This window comes from Notothenia rossii (genome assembly GCF_949606895.1).
Source record: "Notothenia rossii genome assembly, chromosome: 7".
NCBI classification, from domain to species: Eukaryota; Metazoa; Chordata; class Actinopteri; order Perciformes; family Nototheniidae; genus Notothenia; species Notothenia rossii.
The window spans coordinates 35,883,301-35,896,628 of NC_136905.1; the positions used below are offsets into that span (position 1 = coordinate 35,883,301).

General features: G+C 43.1%; 1 long non-coding RNA gene across 1 annotated transcript; it reads left to right on the top strand.

Annotated features, from left to right (window-relative positions):
- The first annotated feature begins 4,355 nt into the window (after positions 1-4,355).
- LOC307013035 lies at positions 4,356-7,729 on the top strand. The gene is made up of 3 exons (XR_013800826.1): positions 4,356-6,330; positions 6,464-6,596; positions 6,798-7,729. It is a non-coding gene; the product is annotated as an uncharacterized lncRNA (long non-coding RNA).
- The last annotated feature ends 5,599 nt before the right edge of the window (positions 7,730-13,328 follow it).

The window sequence follows — 13,328 nt, forward strand, 5'->3', positions numbered from 1 at the left end:
AAACTTTCTCATCCAATGTCTCCCTCCCTCAGTAGGTAGCGGCATTTTGTCAACCAGTGCATGCACATCTCCTAGTGAGAAAGGGTGGTAAGCGGTATTCCCATTGGGGAGCGCCACCAAAGGAGCCTGTAATACTGGAACCATAAAGGGAAGAGGTGTGTTGTCCTCTGAGGTGTGTTGGGATCTCAAAGTCATACGGGGAAGTGCAAGGACCTGTGTAGCAGTCAGTTCAGAGATTGTTCCTGTCATACTTATGTACTTAACCTTGCTCTTGCACACCCTGCCGTTGACATCTCCCTGTTTTGCTCCAGAGGAACGCTCACCACTCTCATCCCCCGATGCCCCTCCCTTGCTGGTGTAGTAATGGCCTGTTTGTGCCTGCCGTTCTTGGAACGGCAGGTCCCTCAAACTGCCCTCGCCCTCGGAAGAACCTCCACTGTACCCTTCCCCACCTGCTTGTTGTTGGCTACCGCCCTCCTGCTCTTTATTCATGCTGTCCTGATGTACTTGTTCTATTTCTTCCTTCTCTCTTCTCAATGATTCTTCCGCTTCCTGACAATAGACCCCCTCCCTATCCTGATGGTCCGCACCACCATAAGCTCTTTCCCTCTCCTCATATTTTTCTACAATGGCGATCAATTCTTCCGGTGTGGGGCTGCTCTCGCCCCTTTTAATGGAGGTCTTCCTTAAAGGAGTTAGCGAAACATTACCCACTATTTTAAAGTTACCCCCCCTTACACCTGCTTGTTCTTGGGCTGACCCAGAGCCCACTTTTGTCAGTGTCATTTGTAGACTATCCCTGGGGGGTGCGTTCGGGACAGGGGAAGAGTAAGGAGGCGGTTGTGTAGATACACTGGATAAATCCGGATAAATCAGGGGGGATTGAATTGAGACCTCCTGATCCCCTACATTTCCTGTCTGAGACCCCTCTCCTGAACTAGCCGTTCTTGCAGTGCACCCGTTATTTACAGCACTGCTGAGATTTCGTCTCCTCCTGTCTGAGGCCGAGGTGTCCTTTTGAGTCATATCCCTATAAAATGCGATACGTTCTGCAACATATTGATGTATGTCGTCATCTGTGGGTGGTGGTGTCAGCACGCATGCGTCCCTACTGTCCTGGGGGAACAGGAGAGTGCCAACGTCACTAGAGCGTTGAAACTCCCCCCCTTGTGTTTGGGCTGCTACCATGACTGGGGGATTGTTGACTGGGGGGCGAACCACAATCATCCCCTTCCCGACAATTGCTGCGTTGTGGCAAATCCTCCTTAATTTATCAACCGCCTCTTTCTCTTCCTTTAGTTTCTGACGGGCAAAAAATCCGGGCTTCTGCTCGTTTAGGTTACCCAGTTTCTTTACCAGCTGTCGCTCATACTGATTCAGAGCTGAGCCTAAATTACCTAGAGTGTCATCCCCTCCCACTCTATCTTCTTTTATCATTTTATCATGGAGGAACCTAAGGTCGGCACAAGCCTTCTTCTTGTCTCCCTGTTTTGTTCCACTTAAAATCAATCCCTCAATCTGTCCCCATTGTTCTTGGAAACTTCCGGGAATTGGGACGTCTAAATCAATTTTTTTGAACTGCCCTTCCATATTGACTTCGCGTGTATTTATCTGACTTGGTTAATATGTGTTCACTAGTAATTTGTGATATACAGGACAATGCTCGTCGTCACTCCTAATGTAGTAATTGTATTTATTTAACTGCCCTGGCTTTGTCTAGACGTGTAAATAGTTTGAGTGTATAAACACATGTATTTGAACTCCCCCTTGAGTGATAAATGCAGTAACAGAAAAGTACCAGTAAAGCAGTTATATAGGAGCAGCGGACTGGCTTATTGAAAGCCAGTTGAGTAGCACTCGAAATGTTTTGGCACTTATAAAACCTGATTAGTTTAATGATCCTGTCTTCTTTGATTGTATGTTCCTGGTGAAACGCAGTTATTGTGAGTTGCTTTGGATTAAAGCGTCTTCCAGGTGTAACGCAATATTGCAAGAGATACTACAAAATACGTCCAGCAGATGGAGCCAACAAACTATACTATTAAGCAATACTCGAACCGCTAGTCTGTCCTTTCTGTGCCACACCCTGTTTGCCACCAGATGGCGGCACCCGACCAGGAATGAGCTCCACCTCACTGAGGGGAGAAATGATTTTGGAAGCAGCAGGCTCAAACTTTGCCTCTTTATCTGACCAGTAAATATTCACAGAAAAATTCCCCGTACAGTCTATTCAGCCTTTATTGTCCGATGTTTATTTCAACAAGTTTAGCAAGCCTCTCAGCGCGCTTCAACACCGTCTTTCAACGATGTGACGCTGACATGGAGGAGTCCCCAGGCTTCGCAGAACTCTTTATCGTGACGTTTGGCTTCATAGATTCAACCCTCACAGAACAAAGGATTAACGAGGTCCGGTCACTCCAAAATTGGTTTTTGGAGGTTGCGTTACTCTCCTTTGGATCACTTATAACATAAATAACTAGTCCCCCGCCCCGTCGAGCTGTGGATTCGTTATTTTGAGTCAGTCTTATATGGAGACTTAATACAACCTACTGACTACTCTAGACAGTTTAACTGTGGGGACTCAAGACCGCCACTTCCAAGCCCGGGACTTCAATACCCTTCTGGCCTGTCGGAACTTGATATCCGATTTTAACTGTGGGGACTCTTATACCTCCACTTCCAAGCCAGGGACTTTAATACCCTTCTGGCCTGCCGAAACTCAATATTCGGTTTTAACAACTAAAACACGCATTTGCATTGTTACTATAAAAAACACTGTAAACTTCGTCTGACAACCCTAAAATTTGGAATATGGTCAAATCACAGATTTCGAATTAAACTGGCATCTGTTTACCTGTTATTGTCAGAGCTCTGTTGTTAGTTGTCAGAAGAAGCCGAGATGTTTAGCCCTGGACTATTCCGTCCGCTTGCTGCTGGTGGTCCCTTCCCCGAAAACACCCCACTCAGAAACGTCGGGTCACCACTTGTTGGAGATTTGGAGGATGTTGAAAACCAACCTCGTCTCCGCGTGTCGTTTGCTAAGCTGGGTGAATTCGTAAAAAAGGAAGGATTAAGAAACACCAGAATACAAGTTAAACAATAATCTTGCTTTAATGATATACAGTAACAACCCAAAATACACATACAAACACAAAGACAAAGGAAGTACTTCCTGCTCTACTTCTGTCCTACCCTCCTGGTCAGCCTGAAGAAAAAGAGAATGAACCCCGGGAAAACACAGTGTTTCATACTAAAAACACAGGAGGGGGTGTGAGCGGGCTTTCCCCCCGAGGTCATCTTATTGGCAGAGACCAAGACATGGCCTGTCGTACCCAATCAGTGCGACACAGCAGAAGAAACCCCGCTCACATCTTGTAGCCAGCCCCCCACCCCGTTTATGGCCCTTTGTCCCTGGGTCCATCTTCCCCCCCTTCAGGTTACCACACACAAGTTAAAAGTATGTTTTAAGATATAGTTGTTATAGTTGGCTAAATATACGTAATACATGTTAATTACTTTCCTATCAATAATAACGAGGAACACGTTACCTATGCTCTTAAGCAGTATTAGTGATGCTTTTCAAATAGTCAAACTTCACACCGGCCCAATACAGAGAACACACTCATTTGTCTTACAGCCTTTCCATTTGTTTGAGCTATTGTTCACATCTTTACTTCAAATAAAAGGTTTCACATTGTATATTTCCAGCTTCCTTTACACATACTGTTATCATTAATACAAAATAACCAACCACACACCTCTATTGAAAACAAGTCGATTCCCCTGACAATTGATATGCTGAAACTCCTCGGAATGTTCCCTCCCCCACCTCTCTCGTCCCTGTCATAAAAACTGCTTCCATTTCATATAGAGTAATAAAAGATGTTTAAGCTAATTTCTCCACAATGTTTGTAGCCATTTAGTACCCACACATGAAAGAATAAGAACAGAGGTATAGTTGACCAGTAATCATGTAGCATTTATATTTACTTCAATGAAAACACATACACATCTGCTACAAGATTGTGTCACGCACCCCCTTCTTTTACGAGGGAAGCATTCCAGAGCCTTGGCCTTATTCCCAAATAAGGATGTCCCCTGCTCCCATCTCTCTCTAAACACACAGAATTCACCTCAATATATTGGGGGAGGAAATGATACTTTGTCCCTTCAAATTTAACACACATGAACATATATATATAAGGTGACACCAAAATGAATATACCAGATTTAACTTTCCTGTCATACCCCGTTACTTTAATACTTCAAATAATTCAAATAATCCTTCAGATCGCATCCAATAATCGCCGTCTTTAACAAATATCTCTGTCTCTTTCCCGTTTAAATGCGCTGTGTTTGCTGCCATGACGAGTGTAAACAAACTGTCAGAGTCGGTCACAAAGATGGAGGCGGGCATTACGGAAATGACGTACTAGGTACCCATGAATAGCTGACAACAACAATTCCACCATTGGCTTTCGGACTTTTCGAGCAACATTTCCATCAGCAACATTTCCAACTGTTAGGAATTCTTAAACCCCAAGACCAGGATAAACTGAAGGAAGATTATAAAAGCTAACAGTATTTAATTAAACAAAATAATGCCATGATATACAAATGAGATTTTGCGAGTGGAGGCTCTCTCTACATCAGCTGTTGCCTGGTACTCGGGGTGGAGCGGAAGAGAGCGATTCTTGGCTTGCTCTTCCTGTTGTCATCTGTGGTCTTCTCCAATTGGCCGGTGTCGACGGGGGCGTGTCCAATGCAAATCCTGTCGTTTTTCTCTTTGATCTTATAATATTCTAATGTCTGTGGTATTTAAACATTCCCTAATAACAGTATTGCAGCGTCAATAAGTGAGAGTTAAAGACAGTGTTTTTAGGGTTAGGGTTAGTGTGCTTATTATGTGTAATTTAACCTTGAATTCACTGTTTCCAAAGGTAGTCTTCAGCCATATGCTAATTGGCTAGTTGCACAAGATGGCGTCTATCAACTTCCGGCGGCTGGGCGTGAGCCCGAGTAGATACGATAGATAGATAGAGAGAGAGAGATAAATAGATAGATAAATAGAGAGAGAGAGAGAGAGAGAGAGAGAGAGAGAGAGAGAGAGAGAGAGAGAGAGAGATAGATAGATAGATAGATAGCAAGATACATAGCATATAGTTAGCATACAGATAGCGATAGATAGCATAGATCAGGGGTTTTCAAAGTGTGGGTAGGTGAGCCTCCCCTCAGAGAACATAAGAACAGCCGCCCCCCCCCCCTCCCAATTATTATTGCTCTTATTATTATTATTATTATTATTATTATTATTATTATTATTGTTGTTGTTGCTATAATGCAGGGGTATTCAATTGCATTTCAAAGAGGTCCAGTAAGAGAAACTGTAATTAAATGCTCTGTTTTCGCTGTCTACCTTCCGCCATTTGAAATTACTCCGACTGTATCTCTCCTCTTGTCGTGTCTCTGTGTGTGTTTGAATCTATCGTGCTGACTGCACCGATTTGATTGGCTGAGTAGCGTCACCTCCTTAAAACATTAAACAATAACTTTTTAAAACTTTTTTATTTCTATGTTTTAAACATATTGAATAAAACTCCCCCACTACTTGGACTATTCCTTGCACCCCTCTAGAATAAGCCCGAATGGTCTCAACCATATTGCATCAGTAACGTGCACTTGTTATTATAACAAGATCGCAAGGACGCTGGTAGCGATCGGAAAATTGAGTGTTGTTCAGTTTGTGTGTTGTGGAACATGCGTGTCCATGCATGAAAATATACCACACACCCAATTACAATTGCATGTTCAATTCACTACCCTGGAAGTTAATACAGTTGTTAAAGTTGGAACAGCCTGTGGACAGCCGTTCTTCCTTGCATGTCAGTCGCCGACACCTTCTTACAGAGGACAGGCACATCTAGCTGCATAACAAATACCGGTGTGTGTAGTAGGCATTTTCGACCAGGAGACTTATTGGTCACAGCTGGAGGACTGAACAGAGTAAAGAAAGGAGCTACACCTGTTGTCTTTGCTTGGAATAACTACGAGCTATCTACACCAAGACGTAATGTTTGGGAGCGTCGGCCGAGGGCAGAGAGTCCCACCCCAGACTTGACAGCTGAGTATGAGGTGGAAACACTTGCGCTGCCGGATCATGACTCCTCTGTAAATCCAGCAACGGCAGTGATGGCAAATCAGGTGGCCGACGAGAACGAAGCCTTGAAAATCCAGGTTAGGGAGCTCCAACACCAGCTGGAAGTGTTACAACTGAGATCTCGTTTCGGCATACAACGCCTGGCAGGGCGAGGACATTCGTTTCTACACCAGGTTTGTTTATAAGGTTTGTTTATAAGGCTATCAGGATGTTGTTATGGCCACTAGTTTGATAAACACTTTTCATTTGGGGAAGCTAATTTAGGAAACAAAACTATGTCTAACATGAACAATATTACATTCTTAGATTTGCCACATACAAGCATTTCCTCGCCTTTTGGAAATTGGTGGAGCCTGCAGCCAACACCAAGATGGTGCGGATCACCAACGCCAAGGCATCCTCTGCCAGCAGCTCGGATTCCTCTCAACCATCAACAACGGTATGCAGCATACAAGCATGGATGTATATTAATAATTATGCACGCTGCGCACTATACCACCGTTTAACAAGTGCATCACATCACTCACAAAACACACACACACACACACACACACACACACACACACACACACACACACACACACACACACACACACACACACACACACACACACACACACACACTTATTTGTTTTCATAGAAACTTCCACCTATAGATGAGCTGCTGCTGTTCCTCATGCACCTGTCAGTGGGCCTACATCTGAGGGTTTGGCATTCACCGCACCACAGTCAGCAGAATTATTTCCACCTGGACACACTTCCTCTACCAACTGCTTGGAAGCAAACGTCTCTGGATCCCACGCAAAGTTGTCAAAGCTCACCTTCCACCAGAGTTTTTAGCTTTCCCTGACACACAAGTGGTGCTTGACTGCACTGAAGTATTCTGTCAGACTCCATCATCTCTCCTGTTGCAGAATGAGGTGTTTTCTACATACAAGTCACATGCTACATTCAAGGCCATGATCGGCATAGCACCACATGGTGCCATTACATTTGTGTCTGGCCTGTATGCAGGATCTATGAGTGACCGGGAGATTTTCAAGCTGTCTGGCATCGTGAGCCTGCTCACAACAGACATGGCGATAATGGTCGACAAAGGGTTCCTTGTGGACAATCTGGTTGAGTGCAAAGTTTACCGGCCTGCCTTTCTGCACAAAAAAACCCAAATGAGCAGGGAGGATTTCAGGCAGACTCAATCCATTGCACGTCTGAGGGTCCATGTGGAGAGGTGCATCAGAAGAGTCAAAGAGAACAAACTATTTGACAAAGCCATACCACTGTCTGTGTGTGGAAGCATTGAGGAGCTCTTCAATGTGGCTTGCTTCCTGGTCAACTACCAGAACGGACCGCTGGTAAAAGCATGGGCAAGCCTGGGCAGCAATTAGTGATGGGAATTATGGCTCTTTGAAGGGAAAATAAGCAAAATAATCACCAGGATATTGATTGACTGTATTGCCAGATCTAATGTCAATAATCTTCTTTGTAAACATGACACAAGGTGGCGCCATATCCATGTCAGTGAATGTACTACTTTGAATTTACCCTCTGTATGTGTTAAGTAAATAAAGTTGTCTTGCCTTGAATGAAATTCACGCAACTCTTTATATTAAATGCTGTGTTTTTAAGTGGCGATGGAGATTATTTGTTGACCCTGCTTTAAAGGATAGTTTGCCTTTAAAAATGGTGCGCTTTATCACTGCCTGGGTTTTGGTTGAAGTGCATCCAAATGCTGCTGCGTTTGGCTCATTTTCCATTTTCAAAAGAATCGGCTCATGAATATAACTAATACAGTATATATATATATTATATATAACTAATGAATTATAACCTCAAAACAAATGCACACACAAATAACATAGGACAATACATAATATAATAAATCCACAATATGATAACATATGATGTAGTGTGGTACACTAATGTTTCATTTCATTTCAAACCTTTATTTTTTCAGATTGGTCCCTTGAGATCATAGATCTCTTTTACAAGGGAGACCTGCAGCAATTTAAGTTCCACATGAAACATAAAACAACATAAAAACAAACAATAGAGGATATCATACAACATATTTACATACTTATCAACATTTACAAATACCCATAGTTTCAGAAAGCATTTCACTTAGACGTGCTTTAAAAACATTCAGAGAAATAAAATTGATCAATTTCAATTTTAGCTGTAGACTGTTCCAAGCAAGTGGAGCTGTGCACATAAAAGCTGTCTTACCTAAGACAGTCCTTACTCTTGGCACATCTAACAAGACTAGATCATGCGATCTCAGACAAAAGCTGCTTGCAACTTTCTGCTTTATCAGTGAACAGATGTAATACGGGAGTTTGCCCAACATAGCTTTATAAATAAATGTGTACCAATGACTGAGCCTCCGTACAGTGAGTGATGGCAAACCTGCCAATGTAGTGTAGTGCATATCACTCCATGTACAAATAAAAATAAAAATGATCTCCTTTCTCCCTAATGGTTTTAGCCACCTCGTAGTCTCTGCATATACGCTGTATAAGGATATCATCCTCCGCAAAAACGACAAAATCGCACCACTCCATCCCTGTGAGTAGGAGCTGGCCTTGCACCTGCCAATAGTAGCTATGAGACACCGAAGACCGGAAGTACTCGGGCTCACACCCAGCCGCCGGAAGTTGATAGACGCCATCTTGTGCAACTAGCCTATTAGAAGTTGCCAGTATTAAACTGTTTTTTTTATTTAAAACTGTGTTTTAAACCTAAAATTGATGCTAACAATATTTACTCGCAGGAAGTCGTTGTGTGAACTTCCGGTTTTCCAGAATAAAACAGTTTTAAATTAAAACAGTGTATTTCATTTAAATTACGCCATATAAACATTGATTTTATTTCTTAAACAACACTTATATTAATGGCTTGCAAACTGTTCCCACTGATAGCAACCAAGAGCTTTACCCTATAACTTTTACTGCAGATTCTAACTTCGAATTGTATTTATTTTGGAGGCGTGTGGTGCAGTGTGGTGCAGTGGGTTGAGCGTTGGTGTTGGGATCAGGGGTCCCAGGTTCAAACCCCACTGCAGTCAGCTTGTCGTTGTGTCCCTGAGACACTTCACCCCAAATTGCTCCTGTGGGAATTGCCCACAGTATTGAGTATGTAAGTCGCTTTGGATAAAAGCGTCTAACAAGTAACATGTAATGTAATGTAATTTTATTTGAATATGGTGCAACTGTCACAAAACCTAATTTTCCCCTCTGATAAATAAAGTATTTTGATTGTTTGATTATTACCATGCCTGTGAAAGCAGTAGTTGTTGGTTATGACATTGTTGTTTTGTTTCCTCACAAGCCTTTCTTCATTTTTCCTCCCTCCTTGTCTGGAACATGGCTGATCTCTGATTTGAACTTTTGGCAATTCTGGTTGAAAATAGAAAATAAAAACAGGTTTTTTTATTCAAATATGCGCTTGCTGCTGGAAGCTTTTGCCCTGGTAGTGTGGCAAAAATTACAGCCATTATCGCCATAATTTCTCTGCCTTGAAGGCCTCTGCTTTTTCACCCTATTTTTCTCTTTCTCTCCCTCTCTTATTCCACCAATGACACCTCTCCCTTCTTGCCGCTGCCGTAATATGAGACGGTTACTGAATTCCAAATGAATCCCAAGCTGCATGGAATAAAATTGACGTGTTGAATACTAAGCTCTGCATTAAAGCATGACGATAATGGCCTTGTGTTTCATGGCTGTCCCCTTACACACTCCCACTCCTTTAATATTACCTTAACCGGGAGCTAAAATACATCCCAGCTGACGAAAACTATATGGTAATACAGCTCTGCAGAAACCTATTGATGACATTGCAGACCTGACGTCCGTAACATAGGCAGTCTATGGATAGTAACACTGATTATCGAGGAAATTATAGTGACTCACAACCCTTTTCCATCTCACTGGCTTCTTTGGTGAGGAAGTGACAACCATCTGAGCTACAGACCGCTCCATAAAATAGGTAGATCAGGCCATTGGGTTTGTCTTAATTGACAAATTTTAAACATCTAACATATAGTCAATGAATCGATCAAAATACTTTATTACTCACAGGGAGAAATAAGGTTTTGTCACAGTGAGGGTAAGGCAGCAGGACCAAAACACAGTACAAAGACAGGGGAGGCGGATATAGGAATATAAAAAAAGGCAAGCTTTTATTAAAAAGCCGATACATTACATTACATTACATTGCATTTAGCTGACTCATTTATCCAAAGCGACTTACTACATTCGACCAGGAAGATACAACCTTGAAGAAAACAGAATCATATAAGTACATCAGGTTTCATAGAGCCAAACATTTCAAATGCTACTCAACTGGCTATAGATAAGCCAGTCCTTTATTAGTATATAAGTGCTCTGTTAGCAGTTCTTTGTTACTAATTCTATCTCTCGAAGTGGAGTCGAAAGAGATGCGTTTTCAGTCTGCGCCGGAAGATGTGCAAGCTATCTGCTGTCCTGATTTCAATGGGGAGCTCATTCCACCATTTTGGAGCCAGGATAGCAAACCCACGTGTTTTTGCTGATGGGAACTTGGGCCCCCCTCGCATCGAGGGTGCAGCGAGCCGTTTGGCTGATGCAGAGTGAAGTGCACGCGCTGGGGTGTACAGTTTAACCATGTCCTGGATGTAGGAAGGGCCAGATCCATTCGCCGCATGGTACGCAAGTACCATTGTTTTGAAGTGGATTCTAGCAGTTGCCGGAAGCCAGTGAAGTGAGCAGAGGAGCGGGGTGGTGTGGGAAAATGTTGGAAGGTTGAAGACCTGACGAGCCGCTGCATTCTGGATGAGCTGCAGAGGTCGGATGGCACATGCAGGTAGACCAGCCAGGAGGGAGTTGCAGTAGTCTAGGTGTGAGATGACGAGAGCCTGGACCAGAACCTGCGCTGATTTCTGGGACATCTGGGGACGTATCCTCCCGATGTTGTAAAGAGTGTATCTTCAGCAGCGGGTTGTAGCAGCGATGTTTGCAATGAAGGACAGTTTGCTATCTAGGGTCACACCCAGATTCCTTGCAGTCTGAGTCGGGGAAACAACAGAGCTGCCGATGTTGATTGTTAGGTCACGAGTGGGACAAACTTTTCCCGGAAGGAAAAGCAGTTCAGTCTTGTCAAGGTTGAGCTTGAGGTGATGAGCAGACAATCACTGAGAGATATCAGCTAGACCAGTGGTTCCCAACCTTTTTTTTACCAAGGCACCCCTGAAAATATTTCTCGACCCCAAGGCACCCCAACTTTTTGTAGATTTAAAAACCACTTCAGAGCTTAAACTAAAAAACATAAATACACCATAAATTGGTTTTCAAATGTGTATTTAATTGAATAGAACATTTTATAGAACAAATAATGTATTCACACATAATAACAAGAACCAGACTAAAAATGGCAACACCATTTCTAGGATGAATTCAATATTATAAACAGGCCTACTAAGTAGGCTCTTTTGTTTTGGCTGAAAATAGTAGGTCTACCTGTGTAAAAACACGAATACATATCAATACAGTTATTATTTTACATTTGGATTTCAAAAGAGGCAGGCCTATGATGATTTAGATTAAATAATAACTTTAATAGAATTGGAGGGATGAAACAATGCCCTCTGACCTGACTGTGGTCATGCGACTCATCAACTACATCCCAAATATGAAACATTCTGCATTTCGCTATCCAGACAATACTGATTGACACAATCATAAATCATACATTTATAAGAAAGGCACACAAATTAACATCCAAACATAAACATTTCTCAGACCGTTACACAGTGCTAGTGCGATACTTGTCCCTGCTTTTGTGAGCAGAGTCTCTTGATGCGTGGGGGGATAGTGGACAGCGCAACGCGGAGGTCCTGCTCCCCTGACAGCCGGGTCCGGGTCTTGTTTTTGACATTTGCGAGTGAGGAAAATGCCAGCTCGCACAAGTAGGAGGTTGGAAACTGTAAAAGCACCTTGATGGCACTCTCTGAGAGGGATGGATACTCGTGTCCCACAAGCAGCCAAAATATATCCAGACGTAGTTCCCCGTGCTTCAGTTTCAGGGAGCGGTCCATAGATAGCTCTGTGAGTTCATCCTGAGCTCTGCTGTTTAAACTTGTGGCTGATATTAATGACAGAGGATTAAACGGATCCCAGAGCCAATCGAAGTCTTCATTCATAGGAAGGAAATATGACTCAAACCTCTCCTCCAGCACTCTCAGGTGAGCAGCTACAACTTGTAGAAAAAATGCTGTCTTGTGCGCTGGGTCACTGGATGTCAGCGGAAACATTTCAATGTTTTTCTTGGAGACTTTATTTTGCCAGTCTTAACTTGGATCGGAAACCATTGAGTTTGTCTGTGGCTGTCAGGATATTCTCATTCTTCCCTTGCATTCTGATGTTGAGGTCATTGAGGTGGCTAAAAATATCTGCCAGATATGCAAGCTTAACCCACCACGATTCATCATCCATGTGTTCTTTGTAGGGTAAGTCGTGCTCATTTGCAAATGCAACAAGTTCGTCGCGGGGCTCGTAGAAAGCCAGCAGACCTCCGCGTGCAGTAAAAGGCCATGGTGCTCAGCCCCCATCTCATTGCACAATGTGCTGAACAACCGCGACTTCAGCGGACGGGACTTGATGTAGTTCACTATTTTCACAGCTTGTTCTAATACTGCAGTGAGGTCTGGTGGCATAGCTTTGGCGACAAGGGCTTCTCGGTGTAACATGCAGTGGGTTATCTGTACATCGGGATTTACCTGTCTCACTTTATTTACAAAGCCTTTCACCCTCCCCGTCATTGAAGCAGCCCCGTCGGTGCAAATGCTGTGGCACATCCCCCAGTTTAGACCCTGTTCTTTCAGGTAATCAGCTGTGGTCTTGTAAATTTCCTCTCCGGTTGCATGTGTGTGTAACTCTTTGCAAAAAACGAAGTTCTCCTCAATGGATTCTCCGTCAACATATCTCACGTTGGCAATGAGTTGACAGTGGCCACTTATGTCTGTTGAATCATCAACTTGCAGAGCGAATTTGCCACTTCTCTGTATTTTTTCAGTTAGGACCGTTTCTATGTCTACTGACATGTCATCGATGCAACGTTTGATTGTATTGTTGGATAATGGAATTTTATCGATTTCTTTAGTAGCATCTGGCCCTATCATTACCCTGACAATTTCCTT